Genomic DNA, 19,404 nt, shown 5'->3' on the forward strand with positions numbered 1-19,404 from the left:
AGCCCCCGTCCGCATGACTAGGCGTGGCTCAACCCTCCAGAGTGGCCAGGACCTACCTGATCAGCTGGGGGAACACTACTGGTAGATCACAGGAGTCTCCTGAAATCTACCCCCCAGAGAAACCTGATACTAAATTTCTGAAGTTCCTCGGTGACTTAACAAACCATGATCATGCTCGCCGTTTGTACTGTAGCACCAAAGTATGTGGATGCATACAGGTTGATGCTCTGCTGGATACCGGCTCAGAAATCACCCTGATGTGCTCCACACTGTTCAATCGCGTGTCCGACACCATGCGGTCGCTCGGGAAACCAGTCCAGCTTGAACCCTGTGACCTGAAAATCACCAGCTACACCCAGACCCGGGAGTGTATCACTAACCGGACGTGGCTGGACATCACCTTCCAAGACATGACTCTGGTTCACCCGTTTTATGTCTGCCAGCTAGACACTGAACCACTTCTCATTGGTCAAGATCTGCTTGAACATCTAGCTCCCCTCATCGACTGCCAGAAGGGTAAACTTTGGGCTCAGGTGGACACACCTAAGCCCTGGAACCCGGATAGCAGCCAACCATCCTCCATTCTTGAAGTCAGTCTAAGTGAGCCACAAAACCCTTGTTCAAAGGTCATGCCCCTCCCTACGGTTCCCACAGATGATGTCCGCCTGCAAAGGCACGAAAACGCTCCTGGAACCCCTCTCCGCACACATGCGTCTTTTCTCTGCTCGCTGAAGAACATCAGCCTGCAGCCATATGCACCACATATAGTTGGTGGTCTCACCATCAACTGCACCCACATCTCATATTTTCTTCTTCTTCTTCTTCTTCTTCTTCTTCTTCAGATGCTCGCCTTGCTCTTTGGTTGGAAAAGTCAGCCGTCAGCCAGCAGACATTTGAACACCTGCGCCAGAAGGACCCCCTGCTGGTCAGTGTGACACGTAGCCACTGGCTCTTGTCAGCTACTTGGCCGCAGAGGCTCCTGAAAGCGCCAGAAGTCTGCTCTCTGACGATCCAGCTTGGAACATGACAGCTCACACATACATTCAGCATCATACCACAGCTTGACCCACCTGCACTCATTGGAGCAGACCTGCTGGTTCGACTAGGTACCCAGCTGGACACTTGCAATCAAGTCCTTTGGGCCCGAGCCACTCCATCATCTGAGCCTCGCTCAGAAGGTCCTGAACACTTGCTGTCTGGAAAGACCATTCCACAGGCCTGCCGAGCAGTGGTTGAGGCCAGAACGGTTCTGCCCCCACAGGTCAAAGGAATGCCTGTTTGGCTGACTCTGATAAAGCATCAGAAGCTGCCAGGCACCCAAGCCTTCTTCCAGCCATCACCGCATTTCTTGGAGCTCAACTTAGCCATCTGTGGCACGCCCCTCTTGGAGCTGAACAATCGTTCCGTCTACTTGTTGGTCGAAAATCCGACCCGGAGTCCCGTCCACCTGCTGGCAGGAAAGCCCTTGGGCATGCTGATAGATAGCTTTTTCCATGACTTCGAACTTTCAGTCCCCGTGATCGGACAATTTCCCTTGTTCATGAACGACAGACAGATTGGTGCAGACACATTTAGTACTTTCCCCTCACAAATGATTACCATTAAGCGGCATGAAGCCCTTCCTGAGGAACCCATTTGCAGCGCAACCTTAGATACTGACAGCAGTCAGTGTCTAACGGTTTTCGCAATGAGTACTCAGCCATCTAAGTCACCGGTTGAAAGCCCGGACCACCAGAGACCCTCCTCCTCTGAACCTAATGCCGGCTTTGAGGCCGAAGTCAGCCAGCAGCTTGACAAAGCGGATGCGCTGGAATCAGAGGAGCAGAGAGCAGAGCTTATAAGCCTGTTCTCAGGGGCGTGTCCAGGGAGTGGCCTGGGGTAGCACATGCCACCCTTGGAATCTGATTGGCCACCCCAGGTGCCACCACACTAATTTAATTTTAAAAAGGCTTGGGGGTGAAACAAAAAAAGCATAACCATTGGTGCCACCCATGCACAAAGCTGTGCCTCACCTGGGCCACCCCATTTTAAAAGATCTGGACACGCCACTGCCTGTTCTATGAGTTCCAGTCCGTCTTATCCAGGGACTCCCTGGACTGTGGACTCACAGACCTGCACACGGTTCGCATTCCAATGAACCCGAATGCCTCTCCTACTTTTGTATGCCAGTACAAGATTCCCCTCGCTGCTTATGAGTCGATCCAGGAGATCCTCGATCAGCTGAAGGAGAAAAACATCATCAGAGAGTGTAACTCCACTTATAACTCTCCCATCTGGCCAGTTCTGAAACCGACTGGGAAATGGCGTCTCACCAGAGACTATTGTGCACTGAACAAACAAGTACCTCTCTAACGGTGGCCTATGATCCATTTAGATCAAGAGCTAGCCAGAGTCAGATATTCTCGTTTCTTCTCTACGGTTGACGTAGCCAACGGTTTCTTGACATGAAGGTTGAGCCGGTGGACCAGTATAAACTGGCTTTCTCCTTTGGAAATTGCCAATATACTTGGAACCACTGCCCCTTTGGCTACTCTAACTCACCTGCTGAGTTCAACATTTTCCTCCACAAAGCCATGTCAGATGCTTTTTCCAGAGGGAACCTCATATATGTCGACGACATCTTGATGAGGAGTCGAACCTTCGAGGAGCACCTGGCCGAGCTCCGCCATGTGCTGCAGCAACTCGCTGCCGCCGGAGCTAAATTGGCAATTCTCAAAGGACAGTGGTGTAGAACCAAAGTGGGGTATGTTGGACTGTTGGTGGGCCCTAATGGAGTCGAGCCCCAAGCGGGACGCATTAGGGCCATTCAGGACATCAAAGCCCCAGCTAATCTGATTGAACTCAGGAACTTCCTCGGAGTCTGCAACTACTCCAGGCAGTTCATTGAGGAGTACGCTGAAATAGCGAGGCCCCTCACTGAGCTGCTTCGGAACGACACACCGTTCGTGTGGGACAGACCCCAAGAACTCTCCTTCCAGTTCCTAAAACAGAAATTGGCGTCCGCACCCTGTCTGGCTTACCCAGACAAGGATAAAGAGTTCTACATAGAGGCTTCTTTCTCCTCTCACTGCCTGAGCGCGGCTTTGAAGCAGAGACACGATCAGGACATGAGAGTTGTGGCATACGCCAGCAAGCCTTTGAGCAACGTGGAACTCCAGTTCTCAGACTGCGAGAGAGCTCTCCTCTCTACAGTCTGGGAAGTCGAACACTTTCGTAGTTACATCGGAGGACAGAAAGTGATCATTGAAAGGTGTCATCAGCCCGTCACCTTCCTAAACAGCCAGCTACTGTGTGAAGGAAGAGTGTCGAACAGCCGCATTGCGACGTGGATGATGGTGCTCCAAGGATACGACATTGAGGTCAAGTATGGTCAGAACACCAAGCTAGCGCTAGGACAAGGGCTAGCAGGCTGCCAGCACTGTGACTCTGACTTCGTCATGGGCCCCCTGGACACACCTGCCGCTGTCTACCCAACCGCATCCAATCATCGCTACTTTGATGAGAATGTTTGCCAAGAGCTTCCGAAAGTCTACACTGACGGATGTGCCTACCTTCACGAAGGCCAGCTCCGTGCTGGGGTTGGAGTCGTTTGGGTAGACTGTGACACCAAGCAACCAAATCTCTACCAGTTGGGCCAAAAGTCAGTCAGTACGCTGAAATCGCTGCAGTGTTGATAACCTTCCAGCAGGCGGCAGCCTTGGACATTACTCAAATTGTCCTTTGCTTGGATTCAAACTACGCTAGACACAGCTTCATTTCTCACTTCCCCATTTGGAAGGAGAACCACATGAAAAATGCCATGAACAGAGACGCAAAACACCCGGAGTTATTCCTAGAGTGTGATCTGCTCACCACCGAGAAAGGCATAATGGTCTACTGGAAAAAAGGTCAAAGGTCACTCCAGGACCCTAGGTCCGGAGAAAGATGGTAATGACGAAGCTGACCGCCTTGCTAAGCTCGGTGCTGACCAGGGAACCTGCTGGGAATTCAAAGACGAGTGGCTTCCACCCAAGGCCGTTCACTAGGTCTGCGCGATTACTCGTCGCCATGCTAAACAGGCAGACGAACCTGAGAGCGTTGGGGTACCCTTGTTTCTAGGCAGAAAACCACAGGACGCGGACCTAGTCACCATGCAGGATCAAGATCCTGACCTGAAGCTCATCCGCAAGCTTCTCCTCAAGGGCCCGATGCCTGAACAACCATCACCACTTACTGGCGAAAGCCGAGATTTGGTAAACCTGCGTCGTCAGCTTGCGCACCTGGAACTACAAAAAGATTTGTTAGTTTACATGCGTGACGACCACAGCCCACCGCGCTGGGTTGTTCCACTCGACCACAGAGGAGTAATGCTTGCATACGCCCACAACACTCCGGTTGGAGGTCACCGCGGAGCAAAAGCTACTCTCGCGTCACTGACAGAAGTAGCATATTGGCCGTCGATGTCCAAGGACGTACACAGCTATGTCCAAGGCTGCCTCATCTGTGCCCACTTTCAACCCTCCCAGCCGCTCGCTAGAGCACCACAGCTATGCAGGGGAATAACCTTCCCTTGGTCCCACCTGCAGATCGACTGGGTTGGACCGGTTCCCAAATCGGCAAGAGGAAACAAATATATGCTAACTATAACTTGAAGTTTCACAAAGTGGGTGGAGTGCCTTCCAGCGCCAAACAACACAGCCATCACAACCGCTATACTTCTGATTAACCACGTTTTCAGTCGATGGGGACTTCCACTCTGCATCGACTCTGACCGAGGAACCTATTTCACATCCAGTGTAATGACGTCCCTGTTTGAACTTCTGGGAGTGGAAGTGAAATTCCACCTCCCCTATCGCCCACAGTCATCCGGACAGGTCGAACGGATGAAACGCACGGTCGTCTCCATGCTCAAAATGTACGTCTGCTCCACCGGGAAGGACTGGGACGTTAAGCTCCCTCCTGTCCTGATGGCCATACGGTGCACTCCCCAGCGATCCACGGGGGTTACGCCCTTTGAGGTGATGACCGGCAGACTGATGACCCTACCGCTGCACCTCCTGTATCACCCAGAAGATGTCAGTGTTGCCACTGCCTATACCGCTCATCAGTATGTGGCAGACTTAAAAACACACCTCCGAGCTACGTTTGCGCACGCTCAGAAGAAACTGGAGTCCAACGTAGAAGGCGCTAAAGCCTACTACAACCAAAAGACAACCAGCCGTGAATACGAAGTGGGTGACAAGGTATTCTACTTCTGGTTCGCCCAACCGGCAGGCAAAGCTAAGGAGTTTCTGTCCTGCTGGGCGGGACCATTTGAGATCATGGCAAAACTCTCTCCAGTTGCATACAGGTTACGCATCACCAAAGCAAATGGGTGCATGCGAACCAAATCAAACCCTACGTCAAACCATCCTGGGCTGCATGGTGGCGCAGTGGTTAGCACTGTTGCCTCGCAACACGAAGGTCGCAGGTTCGAAACTCGGCTGCGGCCTTTCTGCGTGGAGTTGCGTGTTCTCCCCATGCATGCGTGGGTTTTCTCCGGGTACTCTGGTTTCCCCCACAGATCACAACATGCCCTATAGGTAAAAAAAATTGTAAGTCGCTTTGGGTAAAAGCGTCTGCTAAGCACATAAACATAAACATAAACATCCCCGCGCGCACAGACATCAGACTAAGCACATAAACATAAACATAAACATCCCCGCGCGCACAGAGATGAGACTCCCCGCAGGAGGTAGACGTAGCCTCCACATAGTTCTACGCATGGAAATGGAAAGGGGGGGGGGGGGGGGGAAGTGCATGTCTAACCCACTGACATGTACTAACCGACAAAGAACTACCCCCCCCCCACCCCCCACCACCGTTCTTTTCACTAACCAAGAGAAACTCCTCCTCCTAGGCCGCAAACAGGATGTACTTACTAAAACCTTACAGGGTACTCTTGTAACTGTTAACCTACACTCTGCTCTGATTAATGAATCTCTAGTGCAATCAAGACTTTGTCTGACACCATACATCAGGATATTGTGTACACACGAGTGGTGAGAGATTTGATGCAGGACCTGCTCAGGGAAGTAAGTTCCACTCTGGACAGCTTGGTGGAAGTTCGCATTCCCACGTGCTCGGCCCTTGTAACTTATGACCAGCATAACGTTGCCACTGGGTTACAACTGCCGAACCAAACCATTTTCCTCTCAGTTCCGCCAGGTGCAATTGTACACTTGGGCAACCTGGCACTCCATCATCTCAACCTCGAACAGCATGACTCAGAGATTGAGATCATGGACGCATTCCAAGGTTATAACTTTACCATCGATTTAGAAATTGACCAACAACTACTGACTGAAGGAACCAAACTTGTTAAGTTCACGCAAACCCCACATGAACTTACCCTGACGCCCATGAATAGATACCCAAGATGCTACATAGACACAGATTATATCACCTTAATCTGCACATTGGTCGCCCTGGGGCTGGGATGGCTCATCACGGCCGTGATAGCTTATTCCGCCTACAGGCGTGTAATAAACTCCAGGATAAGATGCACTTGCTCACCTACGGTGTGCCTCGCGACTGCGTTCGGAAAGAGTCCAAGCGTGAGTGTACCACATCGGTCTAAAGGGGGTGAGCAACATTTTCTTTGTTATTTTGTAACTCTTTAAGTAGTTTCACTTTAGTCTACCTCACATTTTTATCTGAGTGTTGCATTATGTCACATTCTTTGTAAGCTACACACTGAATGTATTTCCTAAGAATGTATTTTATGATACCTCAGGGTTGCTATGAATTTTCTGGGATGTTATGATATGGGTTTTTTTTTTGGGGGGGGGTTCCTATATTTTTGTTTCTTGCTTGGTAACATTTTAGCTAGTGATTTTGTGCCAGCCCAGCTCAGTGTGTCAGTGAATCTGTCAGCCGCCCAGCACAATGTAGTACCTCTTAGTTGTATGGTCCTTGTTTTAGCTCAAAGACTGTCCTAATCCACCCTTTGGACCAAAAAGGGGGGAATCTTGGGACCACATAGGCCAATGCGCGCTTGCGAACTATGGACTCTCGTACATGAACCGCGTGCCCATGAACTGAACTGTATGGACGGTGGAGATATGCCCTTTTTTCCCCTCACGGGTGCCCTGTTAAGCCCATGGACTGTGGACTGCCTGATCCCTGTCCCCTTGTCCCCATGGACTGCCTGATCCTTGTCCCCTTTTGTTAATCCCAGAGGGAAATTAGAGTTTCAGTACACACAATTCAGAGATCAGACATACATGGGCAAGACACATGACAAGAATTGGTGACTGTGGTCATTCGCAACCCCCGAGTCGCGCTACCTTAATAGAGATAAGAGGGTAACATGAGGAATTGATTCGGGAGGAGGGCAAAAAAGGCACTTCATAGCTACTCTCCCACCAGGAGGGGTTTTCACAGCATCTGTCTGCATTCCTTCGTGCGGGTTTGTTGTTAGCATCTTGAAGGCTGCTATGGTGTCAGATTCGGATAACAAGACTTTGTTCGGGTCAGGCTGAGATAAATTTCTCTCTGCCTTCAGTCTTTAAACTGATCATTCAAGTCCTCCAGTGAAGCCAATTTGGTTTTTAAACTTGTCCATACTGTCCGGTGACCCTCTCTGAGATGACATCCATTTTGCGCACTAATACTATCTATTGGAAGGAATAAAACATCACCTCATCCATCAGCTGGAACGTCACGTCAACTCTGCAGGCTGACGGGACGACGACTCGGCCTTCGCAGTCTTCGTCACGTCAGCCTGCGGAGGCCGAGTCTTCATCCCGTCAGCCTGCCAAGTCAGAGCAGTCAGAACACCACTAAGATGCATCTATTGGAAGGAATAACACATCACCTCATATATCAGTCAAAGCGCTACATCACCTCATCCATCAGCTGGAACGTCACGTCACCTCATCCATCAGTCAGAACGCCACTTTACTGCATCTATTGGAAGGAATAACACATCACCTCATGTATCAGTCAAAACGCTACATCACCTCAACCATTAGCTGGCACGTCAAGTCACCTTCTCCATCAGACAGCGCACCAGGTCACCTCATCAACCAGTGAAATTGCCATGTCACCTCATCCATCTGTCAGATCTCCATGTGAACTCATCCGTCAGAAGGAAACGCCATATCCCCTCATACAGACAGAGCGCCAAGGATAATGTTTCAGATTTGGTTATGCGGCAGAGTCGCAGATCTCTGATTGCAGGGTAGTTGTTTAAGGGAGAGGCACGTTAACAAAGTTCTGCATACATCCATCATGCAGCAGCAACCTCATGGATTTTTTTCGGCGGTGGATCAGCAAAGCTCCAAAACCTCTCATTGCACTCACTACCCAAAGCTCATAACCATAGGTGAGAGTAGGAACGTTGATCAACCGTTAAATCGAAAACTTTGCCTCCTGGCTGAGCTCTCTTTTCACCACGACGGATAGGCACAATGCCCTCATCGCTGCAGATGCAGCACCAGTCCGCCTATCAATCTCACGCTCCAGCTTTCCCTCACTTGTGAACAAGACAGCTAGATACTTGAACTCCCCCACTTGCGGGCAGGACCTCATCTCTGACCCAGAGAAGGCATACTACCCTTTTCAGATTCAAGACAATGGTCTCGGATTTAGAAGAGCTGATTCTCAAACCAGCCGCTTCACACTCGGCTGCGAACCGCTGCAGCGAAAGCTGGAGATCACGTTCTGATGAAGCCAAATCATCTACAAAATGCAGAGACCTGATCCTCAGGCCACCAAAACAGATCCCCTCAACATCTTGGCTGCACTTAGAAATCCTGTCCATAAAAGTTATGAACAGAATCGGTGACCAAGGGTCGCCTTGGTGAAGTCCAACTCTCACTGGAAGTGAGCTCGACTTACTGCGAGCAATGCGGACCAAGCTCTGACACGCGTCAAACAGGGACTTAACATCTACTCTAATCATCAGAAAGCCTGGTACCCCATACCCCCAGAGTAACCCCCAGGGGGCGCGGTCGAACGTCTTCTCCAAATCCACAAAACACATGTAGACAAAACACATGTTCCTCAAAAATTGTATCTGGTAAATTAAACCTTGAAAAAACAAACCAGAAATCCATGTAACCTTCATCCACTTGAAACCGACCACTGATCTGATAGATTGTTTTAAAACCAACCAAATCCACAATCAAATCAGTGACTGAATCGCTCTTAGTCTGGCCCCTCACCTAGAACCATGCTGCCATCAGACACATAGCACAGAGCTCATGACATCATAGAATCTGGGATCATTGGGGCACGCAAACCCTTCCACCACGATAAGGTGGCGATTCACGGAAGGGGAGTGTTTTTTTTTTTTTTGCGATTTTTATTGAATTAAATTTTGTTGTATTTTTTAATGATCAGAAAGAAAAGGGAAGGAAGGAAAATAAACTGAAAGGAAAAATAAAATACAGGGTTTTCACCACTTCTTCCAACTCACCTGACTTACTAAAAGACAGCTACGAATGAAAAAGAAGAGTGCTGTGAACCTGTCAGACAATTTTCTTTAAGAAAAAGAGAAAGAAAAGACAGAGGTGTGGAGAAGGGGGGTCACTCTGTCTCGTTCGGTCATCGTTTGGAGGAGTTCTCAATTTTTTTTCCGACGGCTGAGAAGAAGCTGGTAAATATAGCCCTCTATGACGTTCCAGCTGATGGAAGAGGTGAGGTGGCGCTCTGTCTGATGGATGAGGTGACGTGACGTTCCAGTGTCATGGTCCGTGGTGAGCTGCCTGCCTGTAACCTGGTTTTTCTTCTGAGCTTGTTTCCACAGGTGGGTGTGTCTGAGAGTTCCCAGCTGAAGCTGATCTCATCATCAAGGCCAGGAGATTTAAGGAGCAGTGTGACTCTTCACCACGCCGGATGATTTACTCAGTTTGGGTATCTCTAGCCACTAACCAGACCTTGACATTTTGTATTTTTTGCTCGTGATAACCTGTTGTCTGAAAACCCCTTTATGCCCTCTCCTGCTCTTTCCCAGGTTCCTCTTAAAGTCCTCAGCCTCTCCAGAACAAACCCGGATCACAGCCTACCAGTCTCCAGTTAAATTCCATCTGTTTCCATTAGTTATTCGCTCTGTCTCCCTCCTTAGAAACCTCCTCCTGGCGTCCTGCTGCCAGTTCTGCATCCCGTCAAGTCCCGAACCTCCGTTGCTCGTTATTTCCAAAAATAAAACCTTTTACTTACCATCCTGCTCTCCGTGTGTGATTCTGCATGTCGTGGGTCAAGAAACTGCCTCCCGCCATAGCAGAATCATCCGGCCATAACATTGACTCCATTGCAGAATCCGATCCATCCGTTAACTTTCCGTCCGCCGTTTCTGAAACACTCTCCCGTCACGAACACGCCATCCATAGCTTGCTAGAACAATCCTCTGACTCCCACCAACAGTTACTCCATATGGACAGTATGTTACGCACCCTTACTGCTCAGCCGCCTCCTTTTTCTCCTCCGTCCGCACATGCGGTTCCGTCTCCAGCAATAAACTTCTGGATACCCACTTCTCTACCATCTGAAACATATTCCGGTGAGTTCGGCAAATGCCGTGGGTTTTTATTTAGTTGTCAGTTGGCTTTTGAAAGATCTCCCGAAGCATTTGCATTAGATTCAGTTAAGATTTCATACATAATTGGGTTACTCCGTGGCAAGGCGTTAGACTGGGCCGAGGCTAGGAGCCATGACACCAGTTTTTTGCATGGTCCTCTCTCACGGTTTCTGACGGAATTTAAGCAGACTTTTGATCACTCTGAGTCCCCAGCTGAAACCGCTAAGCACTTATGGAACCTCCATCAGGGAAAACAGTCCGTAGCTGACTTCGCAATCGAGTTTCGCACACTGGCAGCAGTATCCTCGCTAGATCATGGTTCACTCCTAGGAGCATTCACCCAGGCGTTGAATGAACGCCTCCAGGACCAGGTGGCGCTATGCCAAGAACCTCCCGACCTTGAATCACTCATATCCTTGGCAATAAAAATAGAGAAACGTCTGAAGGAACGTTCTAAGATGTCCCCAGTATCTAATCTTTCGCTAACCCAAACCAGAAACGTTCTGCCACCAGCCTCTGCCCCATCAGGAGACGAGCCCATGCAGATAGGCAGAACAAAACTAACCACCGAAGAAAGGCAACGCCGTTTAACCTCTAACCTCTGCCTCTACTGCGGCCAACCTGGTCACCGTGTCTCCAACTGTGTTCTACGTTTAAAAGGGCAAGCCAACCAGTAGTTCCGGGAATACTGGTGGGTGGTAACGTGGCCTCTGAAACCCGCTGTACTCTGTCCTGTGTCATCATGTTTCATCAAGAGAGCTGTATGTTGAAGGCGCTACTGGATTCAGGCTGTGAGCGTAATATGCTGGATTTATCAGTCGTTCAAAAGCTGAATATCCCCACTATTCCTCTTCCTACTCCTCTGAGAGCATCATCCCTGGACGGCAATAGACTTACCACCATCACCCACCAGACTGTGCCCGTAACGTTACAGGTATCAGGTAATCATCAGGAGAGCATTTCCTTTTTTGTATTTCCATCTCCACACTCTTCTGTTGTCCTAGGACATGACTGGCTTGTTACCCATAACCCCCAAATTAATTGGAGGACGTCCCAAGTTACCATCTGGAGTGCTCATTGTTTGTCTAATTGCCTTCGCTCTGCTTCTCCTTCCAGTTCTACTTCTAACCCCGATCCACCGGTTCCCCCCGATCTGTCTGGAGTTCCTGAAGAATATCATGATATCTCCCTCGTCTTCAGCAAAGACCGAGCCTCCTCACTGCGTCCTCACAGACCATAACAGACCATAACAGACCATATGCCTGGCGCCACACTCCCAGCCAGCAGGTTGTATAATCTATCTAAACCAGAACAACTCTGTATGTCCACTTACATAAAAGAATCTCTAGCATCTGGTTAAATTAGACCCTCCACTTCTCCCCTGGGCGCGGGTTTTTTCTTCGTTTCTAAGAAAGATGGTTCCCTGAGACCCTGTATCGATTACAGAGGCCTCAATCAGATAACGGTAAAAAACAAATATCCACTCCCATTACTTTCCTCCACCTTCGAACCTGTACAAGATGCAACAATATTCACAAAACTCGACCTGCGCAATGCCTATCATCTCGTTCGCATCAGAGAAGGCGACGAATGGAAGGCCGCGTTCAAAACTCCCTTAGGTCACTTCGAGTACCTAGTTATGCCTTTCGGCCTCACAAATGCCCCTGCCGTATTCCAGTCCTTGGTCAACACAGTCTTGGGCGATTTCCTCAATAAATTCGTCACTGTATACCTCGATGACATCCTAATCTTTTCCAAATCCTCAGCAGAACATCGGCAACACGTTAGAGCTGTACTTCAACGCCTCCTGGAGAATCGTTTGTATGTGAAAGCAGAAAAGTGTGAGTTCCACGTTTCATCAGTTAAGTTCCTCGGCTTCATCCTCGAGAGCGGGCGGTTGAAGACAGATCCGGACAAAATTCAATCTGTTCTCTCCTGGCCTACTCCCACTACTCGTAAGCAACTCCAACGTTTTCTGGGTTTTGCAAATTTTTACCGTCGCTTCATCAAGGATTACAGTAATACTGCCGCTCCACTCACTCAACCCACTTCAATAAATAAACCTTTTATCTGGTCTCCCGCTGCAGAGAAGGCATTTCAGGATCTTAAGGACAAATTCACCCAAGCACCAATTCTCACCCGTCCCGACACCTCTGCCCAGTTTACCCTAGAAGTCGATGCCTCAGACTCTGGTGTTGGTGCTGTTCTCTCTCAAGTCTCTCCCTCAGATCACCTTCTCCATCCATGTGCCTTCTTCTCTCGAAGACTCTCTCCTGCCGAACAGAATTATGATGTTGGGGATCGTGAACTGCTGGGCATTAAGTTGGCTCTGGAGGAGTAGCGGCACTGGCTGGAAGGAGCAGAACACCCCATTATCATCTGGACCGATCACAAAAACCTTGCATACTTGAAGGAAGCCAAAAGGTTAAACCCCCGACAGTCCCGCTGGTCCCTATTCTTTTCTCGTTTCCATTTCCTCATCTCTTACAGACCCAGTTCCAAGAATACAAAGCTAGATGCCCTATCTCGATTGTACTCTCCTGACAAGGACCCTGAACCAGCACCTATCCTGCCACCATCCTGTATCGTGGGTGCAGTAGCCTGGGACATCTCCAAGAAAGTTCAGGAGGCCCAACTGTCCGAACCAGACCCAGGTACTGGACCACCCCAAAGGATGTACGTACCAACCAGAGTCCGTGGAGACCTTATCCATTGGGCTCACACTGCAAAATTTTCCATTCACCCGGGGGTCGGTCGTACTCTAGCTTTCATCCGTAGGACTTTCTGGTGGCCATCCATGTACAAAGACGTCCGCGAATACATCAACGCCTGCTCATCTGTGCCCGTAACAAGACCAGTAACCAACCTCCATACGGACTCCTCAACCCACTTCCTGTACCCTCTCGGCCCTGGTCCCACATCGCGTTGGACTTCGTCACTGGTTTGCCTCTCTCTAATGGTTTTTCGGTCATCCTCACTATCGTTGATCGTTTTTCTAAATCCTGTCACCTGGTTCCCCTCAAAGCACTCCCATCCTCTGCTGAAACAGCCCAACTGCTAATCAAACATGTTTTCCGTCTCCATGGCATCCCTTCAGAAATACTGTCCGACCGTGGGCCCCAGTTCCTGTCCCGGGTATGGAGGGACCATCCTTCCATGAGGGTCCATCCAGTATTCCACGTCTCCCTGCTCAAGCCTGTCCTCTCTAGTCCCCTTTGTCCTGCTCCTGCTCCTCCTCCGCCTGCTCGGCTCGTTGGAGGGGGTCTGGTCTACCCGGTCCGTCGCCTCCTCGATGTCCGCCCCCGGGGCCGGGGTTTCCAGTACCTGGTGGACTGGGAGGGTTACGGTCCCGAGGATCGCTCCTGGGTTCCCCGCTCATTTATCACGGACTCAGACCTCATCAGGGACTTCGAGGCTTCTCGGGCTTCCTCCTCCTCCTCTGCTCAGCCGCCAGGTGGCGTCCGTTGAGGGGGGGGGGGGGGGGGTACTGTCATGGTCCGTGGTGAGCTGCCTGCCTGTAACCTGGTTTTTCTTCTGAGCTTGTTTCCACAGGTGGGCGTGTCTGAGAGCTCCCAGCTGAAGCTGATCTCATCATCAAGGCCAGGAGATTTAAGGAGCAGTGTGACTCTTCACCACGCCGGATGATTTACTCAGTTTGGGTATCTCTAGCCACTAACCAGACCTTGACATTTTGTATTTTTTGCTCGTGATAACCTGTCGTCTGAAAACCCCTTTATGCCCTCTCCTGCTCTTTCCCAGGTTCCTCTTAAAGTCCTCAGCCTCTCCAGAACAAACCCGGATCACAACCTACCTGCCACAATGCTCCATCCTCTGACCGCCCGCTCTCAGCCGCTCACCTACCACATCCATTTCGGCTCCTACACCTCTGGACAAACCAACCACCTTTCTTGGATATCCTTAAGCTCACCCGGACCCGACAACCCTCCCGGTGCATTAAGTGATGCCAAGAAACAGTAAGACCAGTCTCCAGTTAAATTCCATCTGTTTCCTTTTTTGTATTTCCATCTCCACACTCTCCTGTTGTCCTAGGACATGACTGGCTTGTTACCCATAACCCCCAAATTAATTGGAGGACGTCCCAAGTTACCATCTGGAGTGCTCATTGTTTGTCCAATTGCCTTCGCTCTGCTTCTCCTTCCAGTTCTACTTTTAACCCCGATCCACCGGTTCCCCCCGATCTGTCTGGAGTTCCTGAAGAATATCATGATATCTCCCTCGTCTTCAGCAAAGACCGAGCCTCCTCACTGCGTCCTCACAGACCATAACAGACCATATGCCTGGCGCCACACTCCCAGCCAGCAGGTTGTATAATCTATCTAAACCAGAACAACTCTGTATGTCCACTTACATAAAAGAATCTCTAGCATCTGGTTAAATTAGACCCTCCACTTCTCCCCTGGGCGCGGGTTTTTTCTTCGTTTCTAAGAAAGATGGTTCCCTGAGACCCTGTATCGATTACAGAGGCCTCAATCAGATAACGGTAAAAAACAAATATCCACTCCCATTACTTTCCTCCACCTTCGAACCTGTACAAGATGCAACAATATTCACAAAACTCGACCTGCGCAATGCCTATCATCTCGTTCGCATCAGAGAAGGCGACGAATTGAAGACCGCGTTCAAAACTCCCTTAGGTCACTTCGAGTACCTAGTTATGCCTTTCGGCCTCACAAATGCCCCTGCCGTATTCCAGTCCTTGGTCAACACAGTCTTGGGCGATTTCCTCAATAAATTCGTCACTGTATACCTCGATGACATCCTAATCTTTTCCAAATCCTCAGCAGAACATCGGCAACACGTTAGAGCTGTACTTCAACGCCTCCTGGAGAATCGTTTGTATGTGAAAGCAGAAAAGTGTGAGTTCCACGTTTCATCAGTTAAGTTCCTCGGCTTCATCCTCGAGAGCGGGCGGTTGAAGACAGATCCGGACAAAATTCAATCTGTTCTCTCCTGGCCTACTCCCACTACTCGTAAGCAACTCCAACGTTTTCTGGGTTTTGCAAATTTTTACCGTCACTTCATCAAGGATTACAGTAATACTGCCGCTCCACTCACTCAACCCACTTCAATAAATAAACCTTTTATCTGGTCTCCCGCTGCAGAGAAGGCATTTCAGGATCTTAAGGACAAATTCACCCAAGCACCAATTCTCACCCGTCCCGACACCTCTGCCCAGTTTACCCTAGAAGTCGATGCCTCAGACTCTGGTGTTGGTGCTGTTCTCTCTCAAGTCTCTCCCTCAGATCACCGTCTCCATCCATGTGCCTTCTTCTCTCGAAGACTCTCTCCTGCCGAACAGAATTATGATGTTGGGGATCGTGAACTGCTGGGCATTAAGTTGGCTCTGGAGGAGTAGCGGCACTGGCTGGAAGGAGCAGAACACCCCATTATCATCTGGACCGATCACAAAAACCTTGCATACTTGAAGGAAGCCAAAAGGTTAAACCCCCGACAGTCCCGCTGGTCCCTATTCTTTTCTCGTTTCCATTTCCTCATCTCTTACAGACCCAGTTCCAAGAATACAAAGCCAGATGCCCTATCTCGATTGTACTCTCCTGACAAGGACCCTGAACCAGCACCTATCCTGCCACCATCCTGTATCGTGGGTGCAGTAGCCTGGGACATCTCCAAGAAAGTTCAGGAGGCCCAACTGTCCGAACCAGACCCAGGTACTGGACCACCCCAAAGGATGTACGTACCAACCAGAGTCCGTGGAGACCTTATCCATTGGGCTCACACTGCGAAATTTTCCATTCACCCGGGGGTCGGTCGTACTCTAGCTTTCATCCGTAGGACTTTCTGGTGGCCATCCATGTACAAAGACGTCCGCGAATACATCAACGCCTGCTCATCTGTGCCCGTAACAAGACCAGTAACCAACCTCCATACGGACTCCTCAACCCACTTCCTGTACCCTCTCGGCCCTGGTCCCACATCGCGTTGGACTTCGTCACTGGTTTGCCTCTCTCTAATGGTTTTTCGGTCATCCTCACTATCGTTGATCGTTTTTCTAAATCCTGTCACCTGGTTCCCCTCAAAGCACTCCCATCCTCTGCTGAAACAGCCCAACTGCTAATCAAACATGTTTTCCGTCTCCATGGCATCCCTTCAGAAATACTGTCCGACCGTGGGCCCCAGTTCCTGTCCCGGGTATGGAGGGACCATCCTTCCATGAGGGTCCATCCAGTATTCCACGTCTCCCTGCTCAAGCCTGTCCTCTCTAGTCCCCTTTGTCCTGCTCCTGCTCCTCCTCCGCCTGCTCGGCTCGTCGGAGGGGGTCTGGTCTACCCGGTCCGTCGCCTCCTCGATGTCCGCCCCCGGGGCCGGGGTTTCCAGTACCTGGTGGACTGGGAGGGTTACGGTCCCGAGGATCGCTCCTGGGTTCCCCGCTCATTTATCACGGACCCAGACCTCATCAGGGACTTCGAGGCTTCTCGGGCTTCCTCCTCCTCCTCTGCTCAGCCGCCAGGTGGCGTCCGTTGGGGGGGGGGGGGGGGGGGGGGGGTACTGTCATGGTCCGTGGTGAGCTGCCTGCCTGTAACCTGGTTTTTCTTCTGAGCTTGTTTCCACAGGTGGGCGTGTCTGAGAGCTCCCAGCTGAAGATGATCTCATCATCAAGGCCAGGAGATTTAAGGAGCAGTGTGACTCTTCACCACGCCGGATGATTTACTCAGTTTGGGTATCTCTAGCCACTAACCAGACCTTGACATTTTGTATTTTTTGCTCGTGATAACCTGTCGTCTGAAAACCCCTTTATGCCCTCTCCTGCTCTTTCCCAGGTTCCTCTTAAAGTCCTCAGCCTCTCCAGAACAAACCCGGATCACAACCTACCTGCCACAATGCTCCATCCTCTGACCGCCCGCTCTCAGCCGCTCACCTACCACATCCATTTCGGCTCCTACACCTCTGGACAAACCAACCACCTTTCTTGGATATCCTTAAGCTCACCCGGACCCGACAACCCTCCCGGTGCATTAAGTGATGCCAAGAAACAGTAAGACCAGTCTCCAGTTAAATTCCATCTGTTTCCTTTTTTGTATTTCCATCTCCACACTCTCCTGTTGTCCTAGGACATGACTGGCTTGTTACCCATAACCCCCAAATTAATTGGAGGACGTCCCAAGTTACCATCTGGAGTGCTCATTGTTTGTCTAATTGCCTTCGCTCTGCTTCTCCTTCCAGTTCTACTTCTAACCCCGATCCACCGGTTCCCCCCGATCTGTCTGGAGTTCCTGAAGAATATCATGATATCTCCCTCGTCTTCAGCAAAGACCGAGCCTCCTCACTGCGTCCTCACAGACCATAACAGACCATATGCCTGGCGCCACACTCCCAGCCAGCAGGCTGTATAATCTATCTAAACCAGAACAACTCTGTATGTCCACTTACATAAAATAATCTCTAGCATCTGGTTAAATTAGACCCTCCACTTCTCCCCTGGGCGTGGGTTTTTTCTTCGTTTCTAAGAAAGATGGTTCCCTGAGACCCTGTATCGATTACAGAGGCCTCAATCAGATAATGGTAAAAAACAAATATCCACTCCCATTACTTTCCTCCACCTTCGAACCTGTACAAGATGCAACAATATTCACAAAACTCGACCTGCGCAATGCCTATCATCTCGTTCGCATCAGAGAAGGCGACGAATGGAAGACCGCGTTCAAAACTCCCTTAGGTCACTTTGAGTACCTAGTTATGCCTTTCGGCCTCACAAATGCCCCTGCCGTATTCCAGTCCTTGGTCAACACAGTCTTGGGCGATTTCCTCAATCAATTCGTCACTGTATACCTCGATGACATCCTAATCGTTAACAAATCCTCAGCAGAACATCGGCAACACGTTAGAGCTGTACTTCAACGCCTCCTGGAGAATCGTTTGTATGTGAAAGCAGAAAAGTGTGAGTTCCACGTTTCATCAGTTAAGTTCCTCGGCTTCATCCTCGAGAGCGGGCGGTTGAAGACAGATCCGGACAAAATTCAATCTGTTCTCTCCTGGCCTACTCCCACTACTCGTAAGCAACTCCAACGTTTTCTGGGTTTTGCAAATTTTTACCGTCGCTTCATCAAGGATTACAGTAATACTGCCGCTCCACTCACTCAACCCACTTCAATAAATAAACCTTTTATCTGGTCTCCCGCTGCAGAGAAGGCATTTCAGGATCTTAAGGACAAATTCACCCAAGCACCAATTCTCACCCGTCCCGACACCTCTGCCCAGTTTACCCTAGAAGTCGATGCCTCAGACTCTCGTGTTGGTGCTGTTCTCTCTCAAGTCTCTCCCTCAGATCACCGTCTCCATCCATGTGCCTTCTTCTCTCGAAGACTCTCTCCTGCCGAACAGAATTATGATGTTGGGGATCGTGAACTGCTGGGCATTAAGTTGGCTCTGGAGGAGTGGCGGCACTGGCTGGAAGGAGCAGAACACCCCATTATAATCTGGACCAATCACAAAAAACTTGCATACTTGAAGGAAGACAAAAGGTTAAACCCCCGGCAGTCCCGCTGGTCCCTATTATTTTCTCGTTTCCATTTCCTCATCTCTTACAGACCCAGTTCCAAGAATACAAAGCCAGATGCCCTATCTCGATTGTACTCTCCTGACAAGGCCCCTGAACCAGCACCTATCCTGCCACCATCCTGTATCGTGGGTGCAGTAGCCTGGGACATCTCCAAGAAAGGGTTTTTTCTTCGTTTCTAAGAAAGATGGTTCCCTGAGACCCTGTATCGATTACAGAGGCCTCAATCAGATAACGGTAAAAAACAAATATCCACTCCCATTACTTTCCTCCACCTTCGAACCTGTACAAGATGCAACAATATTCACAAAACTCGACCTGCGCA

The sequence above is a fragment of the Nothobranchius furzeri genome, chromosome 8 (assembly GCF_043380555.1).
Source record: "Nothobranchius furzeri strain GRZ-AD chromosome 8, NfurGRZ-RIMD1, whole genome shotgun sequence".
In the NCBI taxonomy this organism is placed as follows: Eukaryota; Metazoa; Chordata; class Actinopteri; order Cyprinodontiformes; family Nothobranchiidae; genus Nothobranchius; species Nothobranchius furzeri.